Genomic DNA, 27642 nt, shown 5'->3' on the forward strand with positions numbered 1-27642 from the left:
TCAGACAAGCGAGTGAAGCCAAACCTCTTCACATTTAAACGTCACACCAAATCACAAATCGATGTTGTAAACTATTGATCATTTATTTAAAGTTGAATAGGGCTTCTGGGTGATTTAGGTTAGCTGCTATAATACCAGAACCACAAAACTATCCATGCTGTATATAGAGTACATTCTTCTTGGTATCTTGGTGGTTAAAACTAGCATCACTCATACACTTAACATTGCCCTTATGCATGGAAGCCGTAATGTAGTTTGACCCTCCTGTTACCTAGCAACTACACAGACCATTTCCTAACTAATCTTACAGTTGTAAGAAATGCAAAAAACACATGGAAACTAAACACAACACAGACGTTTAAAAATAGAACAACACGCCATCCAAACATGGATACAATGGTTTTGTTCTATAGAATAAAACGTAAGCGATACAAAATGCAAGTCACATAAACAGGGAAGGGAAGGATATTGATATTAATAAATTAACAGTGAAGTGAAAAAGCAAATCTTAATAAAATAAAGGACACATGCATATTATTAAAAAGTAACCCCCATGTTGCATCACTAACCATTTTTTTCTATTATCTGTTCTATTGTCTAAGCTGTCCATAATGTCAGATGCTTCATCATTTCTCCTACAAACTCTGTCTGAGTTAGAGGTGAAGGAGCTGAAACTGTTTAAGTGGTATCTGAGTCAAGATGTGCTAGAAGGCTTTCCACACATTCCAAAAGGGCAGCTGGAGAACCAGGATGTAACGGACATCATTGACAAGCTGAAGCAGTGCTATGGCAGAGCGGGGGCTCTGAAGATTACAGTGCATATCCTGGGGAAAATAAACAAGAATGACCTTGTTGAGAATCTGGAAAGAGAAATTGAGAAGCGTAAGTACATTTTTTTTGTTCGAAGTGTAGCCATTGTTAACTTAGAGTAAAGTATATATCAACAAATATTATTATTTTTGTATTTATTTATTTTTAAAACCATGCCCGTGGCCCACAGGAATTCTCTCGGTGCTCCGCATGGCCAGTTTGCTACTGGCTCTGCACATTTTCCATTTTCCTTTTCCATTAATCTTGGATTCTCTTTTCTAAGAATCATGTTATTACTATAGAGTCAATTCAGTTCTGCACTGTTTCGATATCCTTTTAACCCTCCCACACACACACAAAAGTACCGGAGTGGCCGCCATTAACATTACCACCTTACTCTCCTTACAGGTTCCCTTGACTCTGGATTGGAAGCAACATGCTTGACTCAACAGACACAACTAACAAGTCAGTTCCACATTCATATTTGTTTTTCATTGTTCATTTTATTTATTTTCAGGGAAAACTATAAACATAGCTTTAAAACCATTTCTGAGTGAGTAATTAAGGCAAACACGGCACAAACATTCCCTAACAGCAGTAATATATTTATGTAAAAATACAATTATAAAACATCACAATTCTCTCTCAGTGTGTATCCACTGAGCATCTCTTGCACAAGCTGACAATGTATTTGGAGTCTTCATCTTTTGATATTGAAGAGTCGCACAAATCCAGAGAGAGATCCAATCAAAAGGTTTTCATTACAAGCAGCTGCAAGGAAGAGGCTCAAGAGGCAATCTCAAGAACAGTCTTAGAGCAATTACAAACTACAGGCACTTTTATGCCGACCAGACAGGAGAGAAAGATAACACGGCCCACATGTCTGTCCCGTGATGAGTGTAAGTTCGGTTTCTGCCTGACAACTCCTCAGAAAGACCCATATATAGTCCAACTGGGGTGAATTAAGGCATACGTAATGTTTAATATAAGGGGTTTGTACAATGTATAAAGCCCAAATTGCTGGTGAAAACTGGTTATCAGACCCTGTTCTTCTAGGTATCAAGGTTGAAGTATAGCACAGTACCGTAGCACAGTGAGACAGTGACCAGACACACAGGGAAAGAAATGCAGTTTTTCGGATATGTTTTTAGAGGCTAGAATAACTGTTTTCTTCATTTAATAACTTTCAAAGTTCCCACCAAATATAATGTATTGCCGCAATATTTTGAATTCATTTTCTTGCAACACTCAGGTCTAATACCTGAGTCTAACAACTCCATTTCGTGAGCAGTGTACTCTGGCCTAAAGACAACACCATAGAGGTCCCTCTTAGCCTCGCCTGCACACTCACAAATATCTGATCCCACAACTAAGCCATCACATTAAGGTCCATCATGTCTGTGGAGCTTTCCAGTCCACATGATTCTGGCTGTTGTCCTTATCTCAGGGGTGTATTGTACGGAAGCTTATTAGCGTCACAGAGAAAAAAAAAAAGTTGCATTAATATGAGATAATATTGCATAATTTTGCAATAATTATTGCGTTAATATGAGATAAGTATGCTTAGGAGAAGCTCAGAGAGGGTTAAAATGAGATAAGAGGAAGTGATAAGATGATTTCAGTACTATTCAAATATTGTTAATTGATTTACTTGTGTAATACATGTGACGTGTAACGAATCCACAGGACCATGGAGAATCAATAAGTTGTTTATTGTATAATGGTAATAAAATAATATAGACAAACAAGTGACAGAGATATGGAGGATCTCTGGACTGAGTGAAGGCGAAAAATATGTGTGGTTATTTATAGGTCAAGACCTCGAAAGCAAAGAAAAGTCTATATATGGGAATAATTAGGAAGAATCAATGAATATGCATTAAATACTAATGAATATGCAAATATAACAGGTTGTAATGGCTACTGAATAATAAACAATATAGCAAATTAGTAGATATGTCAAACCCTTTGGTACTTTTCCACCGTACCACTTCTGTAACCTTGTGGGCGACTCTCAGAAGCAACAGGAAGGTTCGTTATCAATATAGCCATGTTTACCTCATTATCTGAAAGTGTCAAGGCAAGGGAAATCAAATATTTTGAAAACTGAGTGTCTCTGTCTGCTACAGACTTCTCAAGACACATAAAGAAAGGCAGATACACACAGGCCCTGTATGAGCTGAACTGAATTAATTTAGATAAGTTCAATATAGTTCCTGATCAATAATATCAATTCTTACACTTGCAACAAATACTGGACTTGAATTGCTGTGTGAAGGGCATAAAGAAATGCAGATTCTACTGAATACAGACTAGACTTGACTAACCAAAATACTAATATAATATTGTTGACGTGATGTTTTTTGTTAACAGTGTGTTAGGTCTCCCACTCACTCATCCCCAGTCTCCCGAATTCTAGTCTTGTTTTTATAAGTTCTGCTCAATTAGTTAATCCTCATTTCCCTGCACACAGCTGTTCCTTACCTCTCATTGCAGAGTATTTATACCCCTTTGTACCCTGTCTCCCATGTGAAGCATTGCTTGCTCTTGAGTGACAGGTCGGAGCCTTATTTCCTGAGTTTAGCTTACCATTGTTCCAGACCTGTGCTTTCTCTGTAGACCCCGATTCTTGGATTTCTCAGTCCATCCCCTGTGTTCACCAGCCCCTAGGACCCCCCCAGCATTACACAGTGGGTACAAACTGAACTATTTGAGAAAATTGTTCATGCTGGTAAAGCATATACAGTTCTAAAAGATGTGTTAAATATGTGAAGAAAAACATTAGCAGTAGCAATAATGCAGTTCTGAGATTAGAATACTGTTTTTCCCCCCTTAGGAAAATGTAACGGTCAGTTGGTACTTATTTTAAACAAGTGAATCTCACTCTGGTCCTGTGGAGACACATCGACCAAATGTGAAAAATGTAATTACTTAATTGAACTAATTATTTATCCTAGTTGGTCGAAAATATTACTGTATTTATGCATTAACCTATTGATTATCCTCAAGGATTTGCTGAGGGGTTTTCACAATTCTTCTGTAAAAAAAAAAAAAAAAAAAAGATCAGCACACATCGTAAAAACAGTGTAGTCAGAGTAAAATGCATGTTCTGAAAAATTTCCCTAAAACTGTAGGACTGACTTCTCATGGCCAAGATTTGGTGTGTCAGCTTTAGATAATTAATGTATCCCTCTGAAAATAATGTATACATGTATAGAAAAGCTCAGACATATAGTGTTTTGTAAGATACTTATTTTTTACGAGAAAGTATATATAAATCACTCTTGCTCTGAATAAGCAAAAACCTAAAAACGTCTTGTTTTTTCAATGATAAATGTGTAACCTCTTCAGGTTTCTTTGCAAAGTCCGACAACTCAGAATTATGCTGTGGTTATGAGTAAAGCAAGACACAAAATATTTCTGCCCCAACCACAGCTGAGAATACGTCTTGATGAGGTCATCAGCTGCTAAGAGAATCTGCAAAATAGGAAAAGGAGAAAGCAGGCTATCAGAAACTTATTACAGCTTTTAAAATGTTTAAAATACATTATGTTTGGATAATGTTCTTTGAATACAACAATATGGGCACAGGCATCTAACCCCAACTGTGCATGCCACACATCTTGCTATGTTAGGTCTCACTTGCCATGGTGTTTCATACATTTAATTTGCATTAGGTACGTTAGGTATTTTGCACATTATTATTAGATCAGAATGAAGCTTACCGTGCTGTAGAGCAGTTCCTCTTCCAACTCCCTACTGACGAAAGTTCCTCCTATACTAAAGAATGATCTGAATCTGGAAGCATACTCAATAATTATTGCAAAATTACACAATAAAATATCTATCTCTGTAGCGCTAATATGATTCTGTAGTATTGAGGAAAGATGAGCAATTCCTAAATGAGCTGCTAGATGGCAGAAGCCAGGTTTATTACAATAAAGCAATTCAGAGATCCAGCATGACGGTGTAAAGTTGCCTCAACAAAGAGCACCACACACAAACAATAACAACATATGTGTAATGTATACCCCCCTAATGGCCAGGTATACTTAGACTGGACTTTCTCACCACAGACCTAATGCAATATGCATGTTCAATGTGAATACATAATACATTCTTGCACATGTATTAGGGGAAATATGTTAATGAAGTGAGATGTAATATATTACATTTTATTAATTTAGTTAGATAGTTAGAAAATTAGACCATTATTCATTTGCAGCTAAGTAGGTAGATTTCCAGCATGCAGCATATGATGCATATTGGTTAACATATACAGATTCATGTTGTTACACTGGTGACCCTGTAATGAAAACAATCCATTTACAATCACAATGCTTTTATTTGTTTCAAATTAAGAAATATTCAGATTGTGATATTAAGCCTGTGCTTTGGTCCATTAGATGAGATAGTTGATGATCAGTGACCTTTTTTTATATAACTGGAAGAATTCAAACTACAAGGCTGTGCAATAAGAGAGAGATTTGAAAGTGTTGTGTTTGGTTTGTGTGTTTGGGTAAGTATGCATGCATAGTTGTGCTTATGTTGTGCTAATTGTTTATTCATGATTATTTTTAGCAACCAAAGCATTATGATGATAATGTTCCTATTCTTTTTTGTGGTTTCAGAGCAAAGTTCAGATCTTCATTTTCCCATGTATCTACTTTTGATAAACCCTGTATTTTTATTTCTTAATTTAATAGTACACTTAATTTGCATCCACCCAACCATCATATGTAAAGCAGCATGTTGTTAAAAATCACTCCCGAGTTAATATTTTTTTTCCCCTTTTTCCCCTGTTTTTAAGATGCATCACTGAAAAGAGCCCAAGAGCAACATAAGTCCAAACTGAAAACTAAGTTTGAATGTATATTTGAAGGGACAGCAGAGAAAGGAAAGAAAACCTTCCTCAATAATATTTACACAGAACTCTACATCACAGAGGGTGACAATGGAGGGGTCAATAATGAACACGAGGTGAGGAAGATTGAGATGACAATCAAGAAGACAACCTCACAAGAAACTGCAATCAAATGCAGTGACATTTTCAAACCCTTGCCTGGCCAAGACAAAATAATCAGAACTGTGCTGACAAAGGGAATTGCAGGCATTGGAAAAACAGTGTCTGTGCAAAAATTCATTCTGGACTGGGCAACTGGAGAAGCTAATCAGGACATTCACTTTATATTCTTTCTTCCTTTTCGTGAGCTGAATTTGATGAAAGACGAAAAATACAATGTGCTAGAATGTCTTTACCGTTACCACCCAGAACTGAGAGAATTCGGTAATATTGAATGTGGTGATTACAAAGTTTTGTTAATCTTTGATGGTCTGGATGAAAGTCGTCTTTCCTTGGATTTTCAGAACAGTGAGATCTGGCGTGATGAGACACAGTCAATGACTATGGATGTTTTGCTGACAAACATCATCAGGGGAAATCTGCTTCCCTCTGCTCTCCTCTGGATAACCTCCCGGCCAGCAGCGGCTGGTCAGATCCCTGCTGAGTGCATTGACCAAGTGATGGAAGTACGAGGGTTCAATGATGAGCAGAAAGAGGAGTACTTTAGGAAGAGAGTCAGTGATCAGAACCTGGCCAGCGCCATTATCCAACACATCAAATCATCACGGAGCCTCCACATCATGTGCCACATACCAGTCTTCTGCTGGATTTCAGCCACTGTTCTGGAGCGAATGTTGGGTGAGGCGAGCAGTGGAGTCATCCCAAAAACTCTGACTGGAATGTACACATACTTCCTGCTGATTCTGACAAATACAAAGAATCAGAAGTATCTTCATGGAAATGAGTCAAATGCACAAAATGTGTTAGCATTAGAGAAGGAAAATATTATGAAACTCGGGAAGCTGGCCTTTAAACACCTTGAAAACGGGAATCTAATATTTTATGAAAAAGACTTAAAAGAGAGGGGCATCAATGTCCGTCAAGCTTTGGTGTACTCTGGAGTGTGCACAGAGATATTTAAGGAAGAAACCTCAATAATAAAGCAAAAAGTATATTGCTTTGTACATCTGAGCATTCAAGAGTATTTTGCTGCTTTGTATGTTTTTCTTTCATATACAAATAACAATGTAAATAATCTAATTCCATACAAAAGAAGAAAATTTGACCAGGTTTTTAAAAGAAAGTATTTGTTTGACTTGCTCAAGAGTGCAGTGACTAAAGCTGTGCTGAGTGATAATGGACACCTGGACCTTTTTCTCCGCTTCCTTCTCGGCATCTCAATGGACACTAATCAGAGTCTCTTACAAGGCCTCCTGACAGAGACACACAGTAGCTCAAAGAGCATTCAGAAAACAATTGACTACATTAAACAGATAATTAGGGATAATTCCTCTTCAGTGAAATGCATCAATCTGTTCCACTGTTTGAATGAACTGAATGACACTTCTATGATATTGGAAGTCAAGAGGTTCCTGAACTCAAGTAGCCATTCAGGGGAAAATCTCTCATTTGAACAGTGGTCAGCACTGGTGTTTGTGCTGCTGACGTCAGAAGAGTCATTAGATGAGTTTGACTTGAAGAAGTATGGCAGATCTGTGAAAAGTTGTCTGAGGCTGATGCCAGTTATCAATCAGTCTAGAAGAGCTCTGTAAGTACCTGTATTAATGATTGGTAACCTCACAGATTGCTGAATCATTTGCCCTGTTTTGACCTAGTTGAAGTTGAGTAATTCCTACCATATTTCATAGGGATTATTTTCAGAGACAAGGTAAAAAGCTTATTGTGCAACAACTGTGCAGTAACTGTAAAGTTATTATAGAGGGGTGTTAATACAAGAGTTTACTGGTGCTAAAAATATTTTTTTAATAATAAATAAAGGCAAAGGTGTGGTTCAACTCACAAACCATATATTACATTTTATAGAAAGTTTGTAATATTTAATCAATAAGAGTAGGGGAGCAATGTGACACTAAAATACACAAAATTATTAATGCATCTCAATTCACTAAACATGGACATTTAGCCTAGCAGAAGGTGAAGCCATACTACTATTATGATGAAGGCTTAACACAGCCTGATGTCTTTTAATGACTGATGGATCACACACCAGTGTTCACCACCATAGCTGTCAATCTGAAAATGCTACCAGAGATTTGTAGAATAACTTTGGAAGTGTTGGTATTAATGTGTCATAACCTCACAGATCACTTTGGACCAGTTGAATTATGTTGTCCTTTCTGACCTAGTCAGTAGCTTAACTTTCGTTTCTGAAGGGGGGGAAACATTCATTTTGAGTCTGGCAGGGGGTGTATGGGTGCTGCTGTATTTTTGAGTAGGGTGGTATGCTGCGGAGAGCAGGGTGGCAGTCAAAGAGGTAGGGAAATGTCAAAGAGTGTGTGTGGGGGGATCTTACCCCTACACCTCATAAATAACGTCTATGAACAAACTGACACTCTTTCAATATTGGGGGGGACAAGTCCCCCCATCCCCCCTAAACCTACACCCATTTTGTACAGGCCTATTGTGGCACAGCTGTATAGTCACTTCTGTAAAGATTTGTGGAAGAGTGCCATCACTGCATATATACAAAAGAGTTTACCGTTACTGTTAGAGGCAGAGGCCACAACACAATATTATTAAACTAAGGTAATGTTTTATGAGGGTACAATGTCCTCATTTCCACTAAAATGGACATTGATACAGCTCAATTAACCAGGTGCTTTTTACATTGATTTTAGCAAAGTAATAATAATTCAAAAATATTATTATGATTATTATTATTATTGTATACAAAAAAGTGAAAGTGTAGTGATTTAACAATAATTATGTCTGTCAATAATTCTTGGATTACACATCATCATTCACCAAACTTAGATTTCACCTTGCAAGGCTTGGTTTTTTATAAATGTAAATGAGTTAGTTTGAAATTTGATACTCAGACCATCATGTAGGGCAATAAATTGCACTCTAACACAGAGGACTGGGTTCACAGACCTAGATTAGCACTAATCACACACAACTCAAGACTGGTGCTAATCGAGGTCTGTACAACTGGCCCATAACTCTTGAGTGAGGTGGTTAACTGTTTGAATAGTTTTCTTTCATTTCAGTTTTTTTTTATTTCATTGTACACTCCCACACTGTTATACATGGGCATCTGACTCATGATCCTGGGGCAACTCCACACTGGTATTCAATTATTACAAAATGTCCAGAGATGAGAAACCACATTCATTCCAGGACTCGCAGGCATGACTTCTGAGAACAGATAGAAAGAACATATGTCAAGACCAAGTCTAAGCTTGACTTAGAAACTTGTACAGGTTTCTTGGGCATCTTCATAAAAATATATTAAAATGTATACAAATTAAGAAAACAAAAATTGTATGTTTAAACTAAGTGGGCAATTTTTAGTTCTCCCACAGTATCCCGCTGTGTCACAGCATACGTACTTCACTCTGTCTGTAAGTGTTGCCACAAAATGTCGTTTTTTGTGCAACATGGCTCCTAAATGCAAGAAAACTACTGCTACTGGCGCAGAGAAAAAGAAAGCACAATCTGCTTTAACATTAGATGAAAAGCTGTGCCTCAGCTGTGTATAGCGACTGTCGTCATCATTTCATTTCATTTCATTTCATCGGCTGTACTTTTTAGTGCCCTATAATGTACATTTATAAGCAAATTACAGTACCTATACATTAATGCATATGTAAACAAACAATATATTTTACTGGGGAGTAATTAAGGTGCAATTGGCAGTGTTTATAAGAGTAGTCTTAGCTAAACGCGATTTTGTCTAAACGCGGGGGGGCTAGGAACGCACCTGCACCCATTCGAGGTGTAATTTATTGTAAAAGGTTACTTTCTACTATTTAAAAAAAAAATGTGTGTTTGTCATATTTTGATTTGGTGTAGACCTTAGTTGCGGTTCTTGTTTATTTCAAGCAGAACACAAGAACTCATATGCAAATAAAAAAGTGGTCAATTCTGCACAAATCTTTTACACAATAAATTATGAATGCATGAAAAATATGCTAAATTATGCTGTGGATTGTGATACGTTTCTTTTTTCAGATTAGTCGGACAATGTGATACAATTATGTTGTGCAGAGGACAGTGTCAGATGATATATGAAGATTCATTTGTATTTTTAAAATTATTTTTCAGGCTTGACCACTGTAATATCAATGACGGGTGCTGCCTAGCTCTGGGCTTAGCTCTCTACTCAGACTCCTCAGCCCTGAAAGAGCTGGATCTGAGCTACAATAACCTGAACGTCTTAGCAGTGAAACTGCTTTCTGGTGCACAAAACAATCCCAACTGTAAAATAGAGAACCTGAGGTGAGTACTGCAGGATTCTAAAATGAGCCAGCCAGAACTGGATTACAAATATTCTATTATTTGATAAAAGTGTTGAAGCTCTTTTCAAATCTCAGGATCCTCCCCTAGAACTGATTATGGTGTTCCCTGTGGAGCCATGCCTCCCACAGCACATCCTTGTAGCGTAAGGTACATTTATAAATTTCAATTAAAGAAGTGAATTTATAGTATCACCTTATCACGAATCCTGGAATCTTGTAGAACTCAATTTCTGTAATAATTGGACGCAGACACCAATTCCAAAGATATAAATTGTCAAATGTATTCAAAAACAAAGACTAAATGTAGCACTACACTAATTATACAAAAGGGAAAAACTAATTAAAATTCAACTCTAGATCAACAAATCAAAGACAAATCACTTCCGTGACCAAATCAAAGACCATGGGATCGCATATGATAACACACAAATCGTTAGACAGAAAAGGTTATATACACATTGACTACAATACCGGTTAGTAAGACGAAGGTGAGTCTCTCATTAGTATTTTTAGTCGGACATTAAATAACTACGCAGGTTAGTATTTATGTCAGGTAACTTCTCGTTATATATATATCAGTCTCATTTACGTTTAGGTGCCGAGAAAGATCCTATCATTACTTGTTACCACAATTTCCCTTAACTGATTATTATTCAATGATTAAGAATAGGCAGGGCCACCTATAATCTGGTGTCTGTTAACTTAAATTTCAGACTAAACAGTTAAACAGGAATGAGAAGATATTTCTCGGCGTTGACAGATTTTATTTCTAAAATTATCAACAAAACAGTTTAATGCAACACACATTTATATTGAAGAAAACTAAATGATATTACACATTCTAGAGTTATGAATCACAGATTAACATTTCTAATTGATTTCTCAAATGTCATGAATCATGAACTCCAAACTGTTAAACTTATCTTAACTTCGTCACAGAGAGGCCTCTCTGGCTTCGGGCTCAGATAACAGCACACGGCACGAGGTCCGTGTGGTTTGGAACAAAGGCAGTCCGGTTCGGTTTTGTCCAAGAACTTCCACTCAGTCGATGCACCTGGAAGTTGGGGTTTCGCGAAACAGAGTCTTTTCCAAACAGATGTTCCACTGGTTTGAAGGCTCCAAGGTTGTGCACAAAATCTTCTTGGCAAGCAGGGTCTCTCACCGTACTTATTTGAAGACAAAGTCTTTGAGGAAAGCAGGGCCCTGTTTGGTTCCAAGGGTCAAGTTTCTTAAGACTCAAATAGCTATTTAAATGACTGACACTTTCGTATTCAGTCGACTTAGTCAATTGTCCAGCTGTAAAACTCCACTGATCAGGTGGGCACAGGCGGGCATGCGCAGTCTGTAAAGTTCTTTATTTAATAAAGTCCTTTAAAAGAATTCTTCGTAAGGCTCAATCTCCTTTTCCCAGTTTAACTCTTCTGTTGCCGGCAAAGACTTGGTTGGTTTCTGGTTCCGGTTCGGGCAACAGGGCTACAGGTTGAGCTGTGGCAGCGAGTTTCTGGTTCAGGTGAGAGAGAGAGAGCGAGAGAGACCGTGCTCTGTTCTTTATACACCTGTCAGATCAATAGGTGATTGGTTCTTGAATTTTTGAGATTGGATTTCGGTTTCAGCCCCCAGTGTCCTATTGGAGGGGGGCTTGATTTATGACTGATGTCAATCCATGCCGTCTTTTGGAAATGCCGGTTGGCCCGGGTTCGTAGCTCTGTGTCGGGATTTCGCTTCTCATCCACTTCAAAGAGTTTTTTATTTCCTACAGGCCCCTTTCTCCAGACATCTCACAGCAGGATTCCAAACTATTTGGCCTATTCTCGGTGCCATCCTCCCAAAACTGTCACTTTGATGTAAACCAGTTCCAAGCTGATGAGTTAAGGAAATCTGATAACTTTGGGGGGAGAGGTCTTCTTTAGATCAGTGCTTCAGCTCAGAGCTAAAATGCTCTTATCGAAATACACCCATCATAATGCTACATCCTGATGGCTCCATTGTAACAGTTGTTCCTTCCCCTGTAACAAACTTGAATAGAACAATCTTAGAAGTAACCATGAAATATGTATAAATAGGTACATTTCAATTGACCACGTGAATTGGTAAGTATTCATCATTTGTATATTGTAAAGTGTGAGGGAATCTGCATAACAACCTCTATATAAATGTTTTTGTGCTGGTCCAAGAATGTGCCAGGGTTCGTGACTTTAAGGATGTGTAATTTCACGTCCCACTTCTGCTGGTGGCCTACTACCGCCATCACCCTGACCCATGTCACCCCAGAAACCTCGGCACACACAGTGTGGTTAAGCTTACGGGCTTACGCGGCACTTGTATCCCACACTTCGGTGTCTGGATACACAGTGTTCTGTCTGGCAGCAAGGATACATGCGGTTGGTGTTACAGGGCCCCCGTGCAATGGCGATTCCAGGGCGGGACCACGGCCACCTCGCAATGAAGCTTGGCCACCCCACTGACCCCAACTCTCGTCACTGCAATGTTCAGGAGAAAGTTACAAATAAAAAAAACTTTCTGCAGCAGAATTACCACGCTTTAAAGGTTTAATATGTGTAGGTTTTAATGCTAAGTGTACACAAAACAAGTCTGAAGTGACACCTCTGTGAAAAGTCCAGATCACTCGAACGTCACACCAGTACAAGCTCACTGTCTCTCAGGCTGTTTTGCTGCAGTAGCCCTAACGAAAACCCATTACCAAACAATAATAATAACGCACCCAGGGGAGAGGTACCATGGTAAATAGGTGTATCATATATGGTTACATCCAGGTATGTAACAACAGCGTCTCTGCATTATTAAGGCCATACAAAATTTACACTTACAGTGAGGGAAAAAAGTATTTGATCCCCTTCTGATTTTGTACGTTTGCCCACTGACAAAGAAATGATCAGTCTATAATTTGAATGGTAGGTGTATTTTAACAGTGAGAGACAGAATAACAAAAAAATCCAGAAAAACGCATTTCAAAAAGATATAAATTGATTTGCATGTTAATGAGGGAAATAAGTATTTGATCCCCTATCAATCAGCAAGATTTCTGGCTCCCAGGTGTCTTTTATACAGGTAACGAGCTGAGATTAGGAGCACTCTCTTAAAGGGAGTGCTCCTAATCTCAGCTTGTTACCTGTATAAAAGACACCTGTCCACAGAAGCAATCAATCAATCAGATTCCAAACTCTCCACCATGGCCAAGACCAAAGAGCTGTCCAAGGATGTCAGGGACAAGATTGTAGACCTACACAAGGCTGGAATGGGCTACAAGACCATCGCCAAGCAGCTTGGTGAGAAGGTGACAACAGTTGGTGCGATTATTCGCAAATGGAAGAAACACAAAATAACTGTCAGTCTCCCTCGGTCTGGGGCTCCATGCAAGATCTCACCTCGTGGAGTTTCAATGATCATGAGAATGGTGAGGAATCAGCCCAGAACTACACGGGAGGATCTTGTTAATGATCTCAAGGCAGCTGGGACCATAGTCACCAAGAAAACAATTGGTAACACACTACGCCGTGAAGGACTGAAATCCTGCAGCGCCTGCAAGGTCCCCCTGCTCAAGAAAGCACATGTACAGGCTCATCTGAAGTTTGCCAATGAACATCTGAATGATTCAGAGGAGAACTGGGTGAAAGTGTTGTGGTCAGATGAGACCAAAATCGAGCTCTTTGGCATCAACTCAACTCGCCGTGTTTGGAGGAGGAGGAATGACCCCAAGAACACCATCCCCACTGTCAAACATGGAGGTGCAAACATTATGCTTTGGGGGTGTTTTTCTGCTAAGGGGATAGGACAACTGCACTGCATCAAAGGGACGATGGACGGGGCCATGTACCGTCAAATCTTGGGTGAGAACCTCCTTCCCTCAGCCAGGGCATTGAAAATGGGTCGTGGATGGGTATTCCAGCATGACAATGACCCAAAACACACAGCCAAGGCAACAAAGGAGTGGCTCAACAAGAAGCACATTAAGGTCCTGGAGTGGCCTGGCCAGTCTCCAGACCTTAATCCCATAGAAAATCTGTGGAGGGAGCTGAAGGTTCGAGTTGCCAAACGTCAGCCTCGAAACCTTAATGACTTGGAGAGGATCTGCAAAGAGGAGTGGGACAAAATCCCTCCTGAGATGTGTCCAACCCTGGTGGCCAACTACAAGAAACGTCTGACCTCTGTGATTGCCAACAAGGGTTTTGCCACCAAGTACTAAGTCGAAGGGGTCAAATACTTATTTTCCTCATTAACATGCAAATCAATTTATATCTTTTTGAAATGCGTTTTTCTGGATTTTTTTGTTATTCTGTCTCTCACTGTTACAATACACCTACCATTCAAATTACAGACTGATCATTTCTTTGTCAGTGGGCAAACGTACAAAATCAGAAGGGGATCAAATACTTTTTTCCCTCACTGTACAGTGAAGAAACGAGATACGAGCTAGTTTGTACAGATTTCCCGAACTGACCCTGCAATCCCGGACAGAACGGGATTTAAAATTAGCGGCTAAATTGAAATAAATGTGTTAATTATGCCTACACCTTTGCTAAAATTAATATGGTTGCTGAATGAATGTGCAACAAGCAAGTAATTCTGATCAGTTCAACATTCTGGTAGAGCGAGTGTTTGTGGCCACTTGCCCCAGCCACTGTGCTGCTGCAATCTGCTCCTTTCTCTGTCCTCTGCAGGGCATGGCCATGACCGCCGCCAGGTCCAATTATCCCCCACTCCAGCGAGCGACAGTAGGGGCTCAGGAAGCCTGGACCTCCGCCTCTCCCTGAGTCTCCTCCTCCAGGCCCGCAGCCTCGAAGGCAGCAACGCCCCCCTCGCCTGCTGTTCCAGCCTTGCCTGCTGTTCCAGCCTTGCCTGCCGTGCCCGTGGCGCGCGCCGCAGGTCCGGCTCCATAGACAGGCAGAGAGATATGGCCATACTAGCCCTGAATAGCTGGATGGACCAGAACTGCGCTCTCCTGGCCGCGCAGGCAGCACAAGCAGCACAGCTATGGAACACAGACACAGGATTGTGGACACTATAACTATGGCCTACGAGTCCACTGGGACCCTGATGCCTGAACACCTTGTGGCCCACTCAACTCAAGGCATTGCCACATCATGGACCCTTTTTTCCATTGGTAACGATATGTTACGAATACAACCACTGTTATCTGAGAAAGGAAGCACTGGCCAGGGGTTGCAAGGCCGCGCGAGAGTACAAGCTCCCATCAAAAGGAGGAAGTCTCTGTGCAGATGTCACCTTTTATTCAAACTGGAAGTGGAAGGGTGCTGTTTGAGTGATGGGCACAGGGGCCAATGGCAGCTTTGATATACAAATGTCTTTGATACGTTGCAGCGGATGTGTGCTGAAACCCCTCCCCCTTGGGCAGTGCTTCCTTTCTCAGATAACCTTGGTTGCATTCGCAACCCATCGTTACACACAGTAGCGCAGTTGCATTGATTGCCATTTGACAAGTGTCTAACCGTGAGGACTGATACAGACACCGGTGGAGGGGTCAGAGTTGTGGAGTGTGAGTGGCAGATGCTCTTTTGACCACTAGGCACCATAATAAACCTGTCTACTGGAGTGGAGCAGAGAGCTCCCATGCCCAAAGATTGTGCAATAGCTGGATTTTAACTCTGAAATCTAATTTATGATGTATTGATTTGGATAATGAGTTTATGAGGATGAACTTTGATTTGGGGTGGATACATTTTTTAGAGGGCCTCTGCCCCACCTGCCCATATGAATGAGACACGCCTGCCGCTGTGCCTGATTCCCACTATTGCAGGCATGGTTCAATGCATTGACGCTGCATTAGCAGCACAGTTGCTATGACCGAGTTCTGGTTTGTTGGAGGGCACTCTGTTGGTGGTGTCAGCCCTCCCACCTGACACACAACATCACCAAAAATGCTCACCACCAACACCTTGGGGGATGTTGTCCTCCATGTGTTGGTGTGGATAGACAAAATGTCCGTGGTGTCGAACATCAACCGCCAAGGGGGCCTGCGATCATTATCGTTACATATACATATATATATATACACTCACCTAAAGGATTATTAGGAACACCTGTTCAATTTCTCATTAATGCAATTATCTAACCAACCAATCACATGGCAGTTGCTTCAATGCATTTAGGGGTGTGGTCCTGGTCAAGACAATCTCCTGAACTCCAAACTGAATGTCTGAATGGGAAAGAAAGGTGATTTAAGCAATTTTGAGCGTGGCATGGTTGTTGGTGCCAGACGGGCCGGTCTGAGTATTTCACAATCTGCTCAGTTACTGGGATTTTCACGCACAACCATTTCTAGGGTTTACAAAGAATGGTGTGAAAAGGGAAAAACATCCAGTATGCGGCAGTCCTGTGGGCGAAAATGCCTTGTTGATGCTAGAGGTCAGAGGAGAATGGGCCGACTGATTCAAGCTGATAGAAGAGCAACTTTGACTGAAATAACCACTCGTTACAACCGAGGTATGCAGCAAAGCATTTGTGAAGCCACAACACGTACAACCTTGAGGCGGATGGGCTACAACAGCAGAAGACCCCACCGGGTACCACTCATCTCCACTACAAATAGGAAAAAGAGGCTACAATTTGCACAAGCTCACCAAAATTGGACAGTTGAAGACTGGAAAAATGTTGCCTGGTCTGATGAGTCTGGATTTCTGTTGAGACATTCAGATGGTAGAGTCAGAATTTGGCGTAAACAGATTGAGAACATGGATCCATCATGCCTTGTTACCACTGTGCAGGCTGGTGGTGGTGGTGTAATGGTGTGGGGGATGTTTTCTTGGCACACTTTAGGCCCCTTAGTGCCAATTGGGCATCATTTAAATGCCACGGCCTACCTGAGCATTGTTTCTGACCATGTCCATCCCTTTATGACCACCATGTACCCATCCTCTGATGGCTACAACCAGCAGGATAATGCACCATGTCACAAAGGTCGAATCATTTCAAATTGGTTTCTTGAACATGACAATGAGTTCACTGTACTAAACTGGCCCCACAGTAACCAGATCTCAACCCAATAGAGCATCTTTGGGATGTGGTGGAACGGGAGCTTCGTGCCCTGGATGTGCATCCCACAAATCTCCATCAACTGCAAGATGCTATCCTATCAATATGGGCCAACATTTCTAAAGAATGCTTTCAGCACCTTGTTGAATCAATGCCACGTAGAATTAAGGCAGTTCTGAAGGCGAAAGGGGGTCAAACACAGTATTAGTATGGTGTTCCTAATAATCCTTTAGGTGAGTGTATATATATATATATATATATATATATGTATATGTATATATGTATATATATATGACACATTTGATCTGCTTCTCTCTCCAGGCTGTCAAGCTGTACAATCACAGAAGAAGGTTTTGAAGCCCTGGCCAAAACTCTCCGTTCAAACCACTCAACACTGAAAGAGCTGGATCTGAGCTCCAATCACCCAGGGATCACAGGGGCGATAAAGTTCTTAGCTGCACTGGAGGATCCCAACTGTAAACTGGAGAAACTGCTGTAAGTAGAGGATGTGTGATTGTTTGAATACTTGGTCATTAACAGGGAGAGTGGCTGTGGCTTCTGATTCAACTCCACTTCCCTGCCCTATCACTATCTCTCCTGCTACTCTCCTCAGTCTTGGTCAAACTTGCGGTACCTTACCTCTCTTTCCTAGTCTGATATATTGATTCCTCCTCACCCTACAGATGGACAGAATAGGTTGATTTAGGAATTCAACTAGTTAAACAGATTACCGTATTTATTTATACTGAACAAAAATGTAAACACAGCGTGTTGTTTCATGAGCTGAAATAAAAGATCCCCGATATTTTTCATGCGCACAAAAAGCTTATTTCTCTCAAGTTTTGTGCACAGATTTGTTAACATCCCTGTTAGTGAGTATTTCTCCTTTGCCAGCATAATCCATCCACCTGACAGGTGTGGCAGATCAAGCAGCATGATCATTACACAGGTCCACCTGTGCGGGGGGGAAATAAAAGGTCACTCTAAAATGTGCAGTTTTGTCACACAACACAATGCCACAGATGTCTCAAGTTTTGAGGGAGTGTGCGATTGGCATGCTAACTGCAGTAATATCCACCAGAGCTGCTGCCAGGGAATTGAATGTTAATTTCTCCACCATAAGCCGCCGCCAAAGTCGTTTTAGAGAATTTGGCAGTACGTCTAACCGGCCTCACAACCACAGACCACACATAACCACACCAGCCCAGAACCTCCACATCCAGCTTCTTCACCTGCGGGATTGTCTAAGAGCAGCCACCTGGACAGCTGATGAAGCTGTGGGGTTGCATCACCAAAGAATTTCTGCACAAACTGTTAGAAAGCGTCATTCCTGCAGTCAGCATGCTTATTCTATAAAGACATTCTAAAATGGCTTGGACAATATTATTGATACCCTTTAGAAGTTATATGAAATAATTGTATTGTAGTGATACTTCAAGCAGACTATTCTTTAAATTAATATCACAGGTGACTTCAGTCGCAAAATCACTCATACATCCAGTTTAAATGGAGAAAAGTACTCACTCTGCTTTTTTGTGTCACTGTGTTGTAAATAGTTTAATGAAATGAAAGGATGCTGATCTGATTAGATACAGCCAAAATGTTGCAATGGACAAATTGTTTTAATTTATCATGAAATTTATTGTTTTATTAGTAAGTACTTTCGATTGGCCTAGGATTTAAAACTGGAGTTTTCGTTTTTATCGGGTATCAATTATCAGAAGAAATAATAATTGCTGAATAACTTCCTATTTTCTAGTGACCCCCACACATACAACACACAGCGGTCAAGTTCTCTGAACTTGGTATCTGGTTGATACGCAAGTTACCACAATACTTTAACTAATATGAATTCAGATTAGCGGTGAGGTTGATCTGCATGAATTAATCTTGAGGCTGTTTCGTTTTATACAGATATAGTTTAAAAAAAATGTAAATAGACAACATGTATTTGCAAAGATAGGATAGAGACAAGCAGGGTGGATAATATTAAAAGTAAGAGTGAGAGGAGATCTATCCAATACTCGAGTTTTGACTCGAGGCACAAAACATGTAAAATATCAAACAAGTATTATGATTATGCTACCCATTCCTACAATTTAGATCCCATACACAACTAGGTTTTATGAAATTGTGGTTTACCTAATTCTTGACTAGTACACAAAATATACTACCTGTGTGGTTTACTGAGATTCAGTTATGCAGAAGGTTGAAAGCGGCAGACTGCATCGACTTAAGGATGGTTGCAAAGTGAAGAGTTGCAGAAAATAGCAAGAGACTTGGTGTGTAGTAGAAGGTGGATTCTTTATTCCGGCAGCTGCAGGGGAGCCTGACCTGAGAAGTTTCCTCAGACAGTCTCAACAATTCTAAGTTACATTTGGTATTTTATGGGTTGTGTTCAAGGCAGAGAAGACAGTTCTTTCCTTCTTGATTGGTGTAAACAAGCTTACTAAGCAAATTGTAACTAATTAACAAGAGATATTTAAATTACTTACTACATAGACTTTATGAATTAATAACCTCTTGGTCAAGGATGCCAACACAGCAAGTTTTGTTAAACAACAAGATGTAGTGAAATGACAGAATACAGAGCCTTAGAGATGAGGTATCTATATTTGAAATCTATACTGTTTGAGGGAGGTTGTGTCAGCTTTAACTAGGTCCGAAGAGTAACAGAGCTTTAACAGCTTTAAAACTCTAGGAATGTGAAATGTATCTAGAAATATAAAATTTAGATCTTCACAAAGCTTTCAGGTTTTTGGTGGAGAAGTTCTGGTTCTGGTTCCGTTCAGTCTTCCTGGATTTCGTTTCCTTGATTTCTTCTCCCAGGATGTTCCACTCCACTCCAAATTGTACCACTCCCAATTGTGCCTCTCCAAATTGCTAGTTTTAACTGTCTAAAATGTATAAAAAATGAAAAAAAGATTCTAATCTCTTTCCTTTCAAACTTCTGATTGGTCAGTGTAGCGTAAGGTACACTTATAAAATTCAACTAAAGAAGTGAATTTGTAGTATCACCTTATCACGAATCCTGGAATCTTGTAGAACTCAATTTCTGTAATAATTGGACGCAGACACCAATTCCAAAGATATAAATTGTCAAATTTATTCAAAACAAAGACTAAATGTAGCACTACACTAATTATACAAAAGGGAAAAACTAATTAAAATTCAACTCTAGATCAACAAATCAAAGACAAATCACTTCCGTGACCAAATCAAAGACCATGGGATCGCATATGATATCACACAAATCGTTAAACAAATAAGGTTATAAACACATTGACTACAATACCGGTTAGTAAGACGAAGGTGAGTCTCTCATTAGTATTGTTAGTCAGACATTAAATAACTACGCAGGTTAGTATTTAATGTCAGGTAACTTCTCGTTATATATATATCAGTCTCATTTACGTTTAGGTGCCGAGAAAGATCCTATCATTACTTGTTACCACAATTTCCCTTAACTGATTATTATTCAATGATTAAGGATAGGCAGGGCCACCTATAATCTGTTGTCTATTAACTTGTGTCAATTTCAGACTAAACAGTTAAACAGGAATGAGAAGATCTTTCTCGGCGTTGACAGATTTTATTTATAAAATTATCAACAAAACAGTTTAATGCAACACATTTATACTTAAGAAAACTAAATGATATTACACATTCTAAAGTTATGAATCACAGATTAACATTTCTAATTGATTTCTCAAATGTCATGAATCATGAACTCCAAACTGTTAAACTTATCTGAACTTCGTCGCAGAGAGGCCTCTCTGGCTTCGGGCTCAGATAACAGCACACGGCACGAGGTCCGTGTGGTTGGGAACAAAGGCAGTCCGGTTCGGCTTTGTCCAAGAATTTCCACTCAGTTGATGCACCTGGAAGTTGGGGTTTCGCGAATGTAGAGTCTTTTCCAAACAGATTTTCCACTGGTTTGAAGGCTCCAAGGTTGTGCACAAAATCTTCTTGGCAAGCAGGGTTCCACCGTAGTTACTTGAAGACAAAGTCTTTGAGGAAAGCAGGGCCCTGTTTGTTCCAAGGGTCAAGTTTCTTAAGACTCAAATAGCTATTTAAATGACTGACACTTTCGTATACAGTCGACTTAGTCAATTGTCCAGCTGTAAAACTCCACTGATCAGGTGGGCACAGGCGGGCATGCGCAGTTTGTAAAATTCTTTATTTAATAAAGTCCTTTAAAATAATTCTTTGTACGGCTCAATCTCCTTCTCCCAGTTTAACTCTTCTGTTGCCGGCAAAGACTTGGTTGGTTTCTGGTTCCGGTTCTGGCAACAGAGCTACAGGTTGAGCTGTGGCAGCGAGTTTCTGGTTCAGTTGAGAGAGAGAGAGAGAGAGAAAAAGGCCGTGTGCTGTTCCTTATAGTCTGTGAGATCAATAGGTGATTGGTTCTTGAGTTTATGAGATTGGATTTCGGTTTCAGCCCCCAGTGTCCTATTGGAGGGGGGCTTGATTTATGACTGATGTCAATCCATGCCATCTTTTGGAAATGCCGGTTGGCCCGGGTTCGTAGCTCTATGTCGGGATTTCGGCTCTCATCCACTTCAAAGAGTTTTTATCACCTACAGGCCCCTCAATGAGAACACCAGCGTTTTCTCCATATGCACCTCTGCCATTACTAGTCAAACATCGATTCCTCCAGGATATGATTAATTATGTGCATATCTCCCATGTGGAATATATCGGTCATCTGAAGACACAATGTGTGGTTCACACAACATCAGAGATCCTCCTTATAAAAGGCATCTCTATCACATGTGCAGTAGTTGACATTCACACAATCTATAAGGTTTCCAATATAGGGACAATTAAAAACAATAATAATCTTGGTTCTAGTTTATCACAAATTATTTCAGTTTAGCACTCAGCTGTTGTCAGCAGCATCATATCTCCTGTATTTACTGAATCAGATTTACTTCCTAGTGTAGATACTCTTTTTTGTGTGGAGCTGTCAAACTATCAAAACAATGTGCTTATCTCTTTCCTTTTTATCTAACTTAAATCTTTGAGACCATTACAGCAGCTCTTTCAACAACATAGTTAATAGTTAGGTACAGTGCATCCGGAAGGTATTCACAGCGCTTCACTTTTTCCACATTTTGTTATGTTACAGCCTTATTCCAAAATGGATTAAATTAATTATTTTCCTCATAATTCTACAAACAATACCCCATAATGACAACGTGAAAGAAGTTTGTTTGAAATCTTTGCAAATTTATTAAAAATAAAAAACAAAAAACAGCCTTTGCCATGACACTCAAAATTGAGCTCAGGTGCATCCTGTTTCCACTGATCATCCTTGAGATGTTTCTACAACTTGATTGGAGTCCACCTGTGGCAAATTCAGTTGATTGGACATGATTTGGAAAGGCACACACCTGTCTATATAAGGTCCCACAGTTAACAGTGCATGTCAGAGCACAAACCAAGCCATGAAGTCCAAGGAATTGTCTGTAGCCCTCCGAGACAGGATTTTATCGAGGCACAGATCTGGGGAAGGGTACAGAAAAATGTCTGCAGCATTGAAGGTCCCAATGAGCACAGTGGCCTCCATCATCCGTAAATGGAAGAAGTTTGGAACCACCAGGACTTTTCCTAGAGCTGGCCGCCCGGCCAAACTGAGCGATCGGGGGAGACGGGCCTTAGTCAGGGAGGTGACCAAGAACCTGATGGTCACTCTGACAGAGCTCCAGCGTGTCTCTGTGGAGAGAGGAGAACCTTCCAGAAGAACAACCATCTCTGCAGCACTCCACCAATCAGGCTTGTATGGTAGAGTGGCCAGACGGAAGCCACTCCTCAGTAAAAGGCACATGACAGCCCGCCTCGACAGGCACCTGAAGGACTCTCTGACCATGAGAAACTAAATTCTCTGGTCTGATGAAACAAAGATTGAACTCTTTGGCCTGAATGGCAAGCATCATGTCTGGAGGAAACCAGGCACCTCTCATCACCTGGCCAATACCATCCCTACAGTGAAGCATGGTGGTAGCAGCATCATGCTGTGGGGATGTTTTTCAGCGGCAGGAACTGGGAGACTAGTCAGGATCGAGGGAAAGATGAATGCAGGCAATGTACAGAGACATCCTTGATGAAAACCTGCTCCAGAGCGCTCTGGACCTCAGACTGGGGCGAAGGTTCATCTTCCAACAGGACAACAACCCTAAGCACACAGCCAAGATAACAAAGGAGTGGCTACAGGACAACTCTGTGAAAGTCCTTGAGTGGCCCAGCCAGAACCCAGACTTGAACACGATTGAACATCTCTGGAGAGATTTGAAAATGGCTGTGCACCTACACTCCCCATCCAACCTGATGGAGCTTGAGAGGTCCTGCAAAGAAGAATGGGAGAAACTGCCCAAAAATAGGCGTGCCAAGCTTGTAGCATCACACTCAAAAAGACTTGAGGCTGTAATTGGTGCCAAAGGTGCTTCAACAAAGTATTGAGCAAAGGCTGTGAATACTTATGTACATGTGCTTTTTTTATTTTTTATTTTTAATACATTTGCAAAGATTTCAAAGAAACTTCTTTCATGTTGTCATTATGGGGTATTGTTTGTAGAATTTTGAGGAAAATAATGAATTTAATCCATTTTGGAATAAGGCTGTAACATAACAAAATGTGGAAAAAATGAAGCGCTGTGAATACTTTCCGCATGCACTGTAAATGATGGCAATTATTAATCTTTGTTTTTCAATTCTTTTTTTACCAATAAACCATCATTTGAAATTATTTCCATAGTTTCATTAGGAACAATTCCTATTATTCCTATTTGCATTATTATTTATTTCTCTAATATTTCCTTCCAATATTGCCATTATCTTGATTTGTATTTTACCCATTAATGGACATTCATTGTCCCAATATACACACATATATATTTTTTTCTTTGACTAAAACTTAATCTTTAATAATAGATTACATAATTCCATACTTATTCTACAAAACTAAACCTTATGATGACTGGTGTACACATCTTTGTATAAACATTATTATCTATAATTTCCCAAAAGTTAGAACCAAATTGGCCAATTCTATCGCCAAATAGACTTATTATGCTATAAACCTTTTTAAATAAAGCATATATGTATTAATCGTTCATTACAAAGCATTGGCTTTGTTACCAGATACAATTTTAGAACTCGTTTTTCACACAATTCCCATATACAACAATACAATATACCATAGTACCATCATTCATTGTGTACCCACTTACAGTTACATTGAAACATTACATATAATTTCACATTTCAGTCATACAGCCAAACAGCACAGTTCTTTCAATCCAGAAGTCACTCTATTAAACTATGGAAGGGATAGTTAATGAAATGCCCATAGTCCCACCAGACTCTGTATCCTTCAATTGCGCTTTGATTTAAAAGAGGTGGGAGATGTATGATTATTCATGTATCTTTTTAATCTATTTCCATAACTATTTGTTTGCATACACAGCAATTCCCTTTTCAATATATTGTATTTTTTCTGAGATTTCTTTAGGCCTTTTCTCAATTTTTCCTGAAAGATACAATTATGTTATTTTCAGCACCTGTGGAGTAATGAATCGTTAATGCTCTGTCTGTCTATTCCTGGACATCGCCACCCTCCTGTTGTCAGTTGGAATCAGCAGAGTTAGTTTATTTTATTACTTTTACAATAGTACGGTAAGCATCGTATGCTTCCAGCACCCCCCTCCCTCCTGTCCGTCCACACACACTGGCATCAGTGGCCATGAGGACGGATTATGGGCCGCAGCACTAAGAGCGGAGGCCAATGCGAGAGGGGAGAATATGTACTTTGCTGTGTCATGGCATGTGGACAGGGAACCTGTGAAATAAATGTGAGAGATATTCATTGTTGCTGGTTCCTGTGAAGACAGATAATAGTAGTTATGTTTCTATTCCTCTGTATCAACATCAATATAATTAGCATTAGTAATGTAGTTATTCTTGATATCCCAGGACATTACTGTTTGTTGACACTTGCTTGGTTTGTAGTAGAACACTTGCATTTAGTTACAAGGCAGCTCTCTTATCTCTCTCTCTGTCTTTTTCTCTCAAGCTGCTTGGCTGGCAGGCGAGTGGGGGAACTGAGGCCACTGACAGTTTCACACCCCTACTCCCCCATGACTTTAGACTTTAAGCTATATCTCATTCAATTATTTATTTATTTTACATTAAGTTATACCTTCAATAACTTCCTTATTTTCCCTTATATTCCATTCAATCGCCATCAAAAACTATCATGCTAAAAGTGGCAGCACTAATATTAGTCCTCTATCCCTGTTAGATAGCACTTCAGCTTATTATGCTCCTCGCGTTCTTGATTGTTTTCCTCCTTGCTCCCTTTCCCGTAGCCCTCGTCTGTAACCCTACATCTTGACAGCACTTAGCTTTCACCGTCCAGGATGTAGGAAGTCTCTTATTGTACTTGTGTAAATTGTAAATTGGAATTTGTAAAATATATTATTTTGAATTGCTATGTTTTAGCTAAGTTGAATTTGTAATGATTGATGCCTTGTACTTCACTGTATTTTTGCACTTTGTTTGCACTTGTGTTGTAAGTCGCCCTGGATAAGGGCGTCTGCCAAGAAATAAAAATAATAATAATAATAATAATAATAATTCAGAAGAACTGTTCCCAAAGCCAGATTGAACTGATCAATAGTTAATTTCTTACCTACACAGTGATCTATTTAGGGATCTATTTCTAGTGATTTCAAATAAACTTAATTGTGGAACTCATAGCTACCAAATGACCACATTTTTAATTTCCTGGAGTATCTGTATCTATTGTATTCATATCTTCAACACATTTTGCTGTTTCCTCAGATTCCCATTTCAAAAATGTCCTCTAATTCAATTTTCAACATTTTATTTTTTATTTCTAGTTTGTAAAACTCATTGTAGTAGTATTTTTCCTATTCTCCTTTAAATTATTCTATATTAATTTAGCTCACTTATTCAATGCTTGTAATTTTATATTTTTATAGTATCCTTAAAATTAAAAAGTGTCCTCTTACCCTACTTCACTCATCTTAAATCCAAGGTCTAATTAACTTTTATTTCAGGTATTTTATGCTAGGCACCAGTAACCAAACACTTTCTGAAAATAAGACTATAATATGTCACTATACTGTTTGCGTTCTCCTGCCTGGATTTTACATCAGGCTGTCAGGGCTGCACCAGAGTGCTGCTCCTGTGGATTTCAGCCTTTCGTTTAATTTAACTTTACAGAATTTGTCCATAATATGATTTTTAACAAACAAATCCTTGTCCTTCTGAGTCTTAGTGGACATCTTGACTATTTATTATTATTATTATTATTATTATTATTATTATTATTATTATTATTATTATTAATAATATATTAATTGTATTTGTATTACTTTAACATTATTCTTAAAATAATTTCTTACTTATTTCTGATGTCGTATGCACTCTGTACAGTTAAATGTTTAGATCCTCATTAATCTGTTGTTAAAACATCAATAACTGCATAATTAAAATATAATTCTGAAATTATTGGTTACTTTTTCTGGACTATGCACAATATTAAAAATACAGTGCATACAAAACAGACATTTACCTTACATAACCTTCAGACTATATAAATACATAAACTCACAAAGCACATACACATTGAAATCCAAAGATAATTCAGATATTAGATTAGTGGCGTGTTTTGTGGACCCTGCAGTTTCTCAAACAGCTCTTATAATTTATTTATTTATTATGTTATTTATTTATTTATTTATTTATGAAGCTTGTTATTATTTAAAATAAGATGTAAAATTATCTTTTTCAATTATTTCACTACCTTTATGTTTTCTTGATCCATAGTGATCAATTTCTTCTCTAAATTCTTATTATTCAGACAAAGAATTATAGAAATGTCGGTTTTTATCTTGTTTTTACCTGGGGGTCCAGTCAGGATCCCACTCTGTCTTTACCATTTTAAGTTTAACATTTTTAAACTTCTCTTGTAGGAATTCACATATAGACACGTCTTGTAATGCCATTATGCCAATCCTATCTTGCCAAAGATGGGGCAAATCATTGGACTTACACAGTAGTGTAACATAGTGCTCAGTAGGCCTTGCCATGCCGTTCAGTACCCTTGACATTAATCCCTGCAGATCTGTCTAACCTGGAGTTCTCCTCACTGAGAACCTCCGCTGCGCAGTCAATAACAAAAAACACACATAACAAACAAACTGTACAGTCACACATTTACCATTTATCATCTGTGCATCTCCTTCACAGGTTCAATTTTAAATTACACTCTGAGAGCCTCGAAAAATCCTGAGACCAAATCTAAATATACAGGGTGGTAGAATAAAAATACTCACCCATTTTGGTCCCGGGAGTGGAGGCAAGTTCAGATCCTTGTTCGTGACACCAAGTGAAGAACCCAGTCTCGATGCACAGATGATAACATGTATTTATTTTGCATGCAGGCCTGGAAGGCCCTGACATGGAAGC

The 27642-nt window shown here is 39.3% G+C and overlaps 1 pseudogene; it reads left to right on the top strand.

Annotated features, from left to right (window-relative positions):
- The first annotated feature begins 611 nt into the window (after positions 1 to 611).
- The window catches only part of LOC136711328 (NACHT, LRR and PYD domains-containing protein 12-like), a 46893-nt pseudogene continuing 19862 nt past the window's right edge, over positions 612 to 27642 (top strand).

This window comes from Amia ocellicauda, chromosome 16, assembly GCF_036373705.1.
Source record: "Amia ocellicauda isolate fAmiCal2 chromosome 16, fAmiCal2.hap1, whole genome shotgun sequence".
In the NCBI taxonomy this organism is placed as follows: Eukaryota; Metazoa; Chordata; class Actinopteri; order Amiiformes; family Amiidae; genus Amia; species Amia ocellicauda.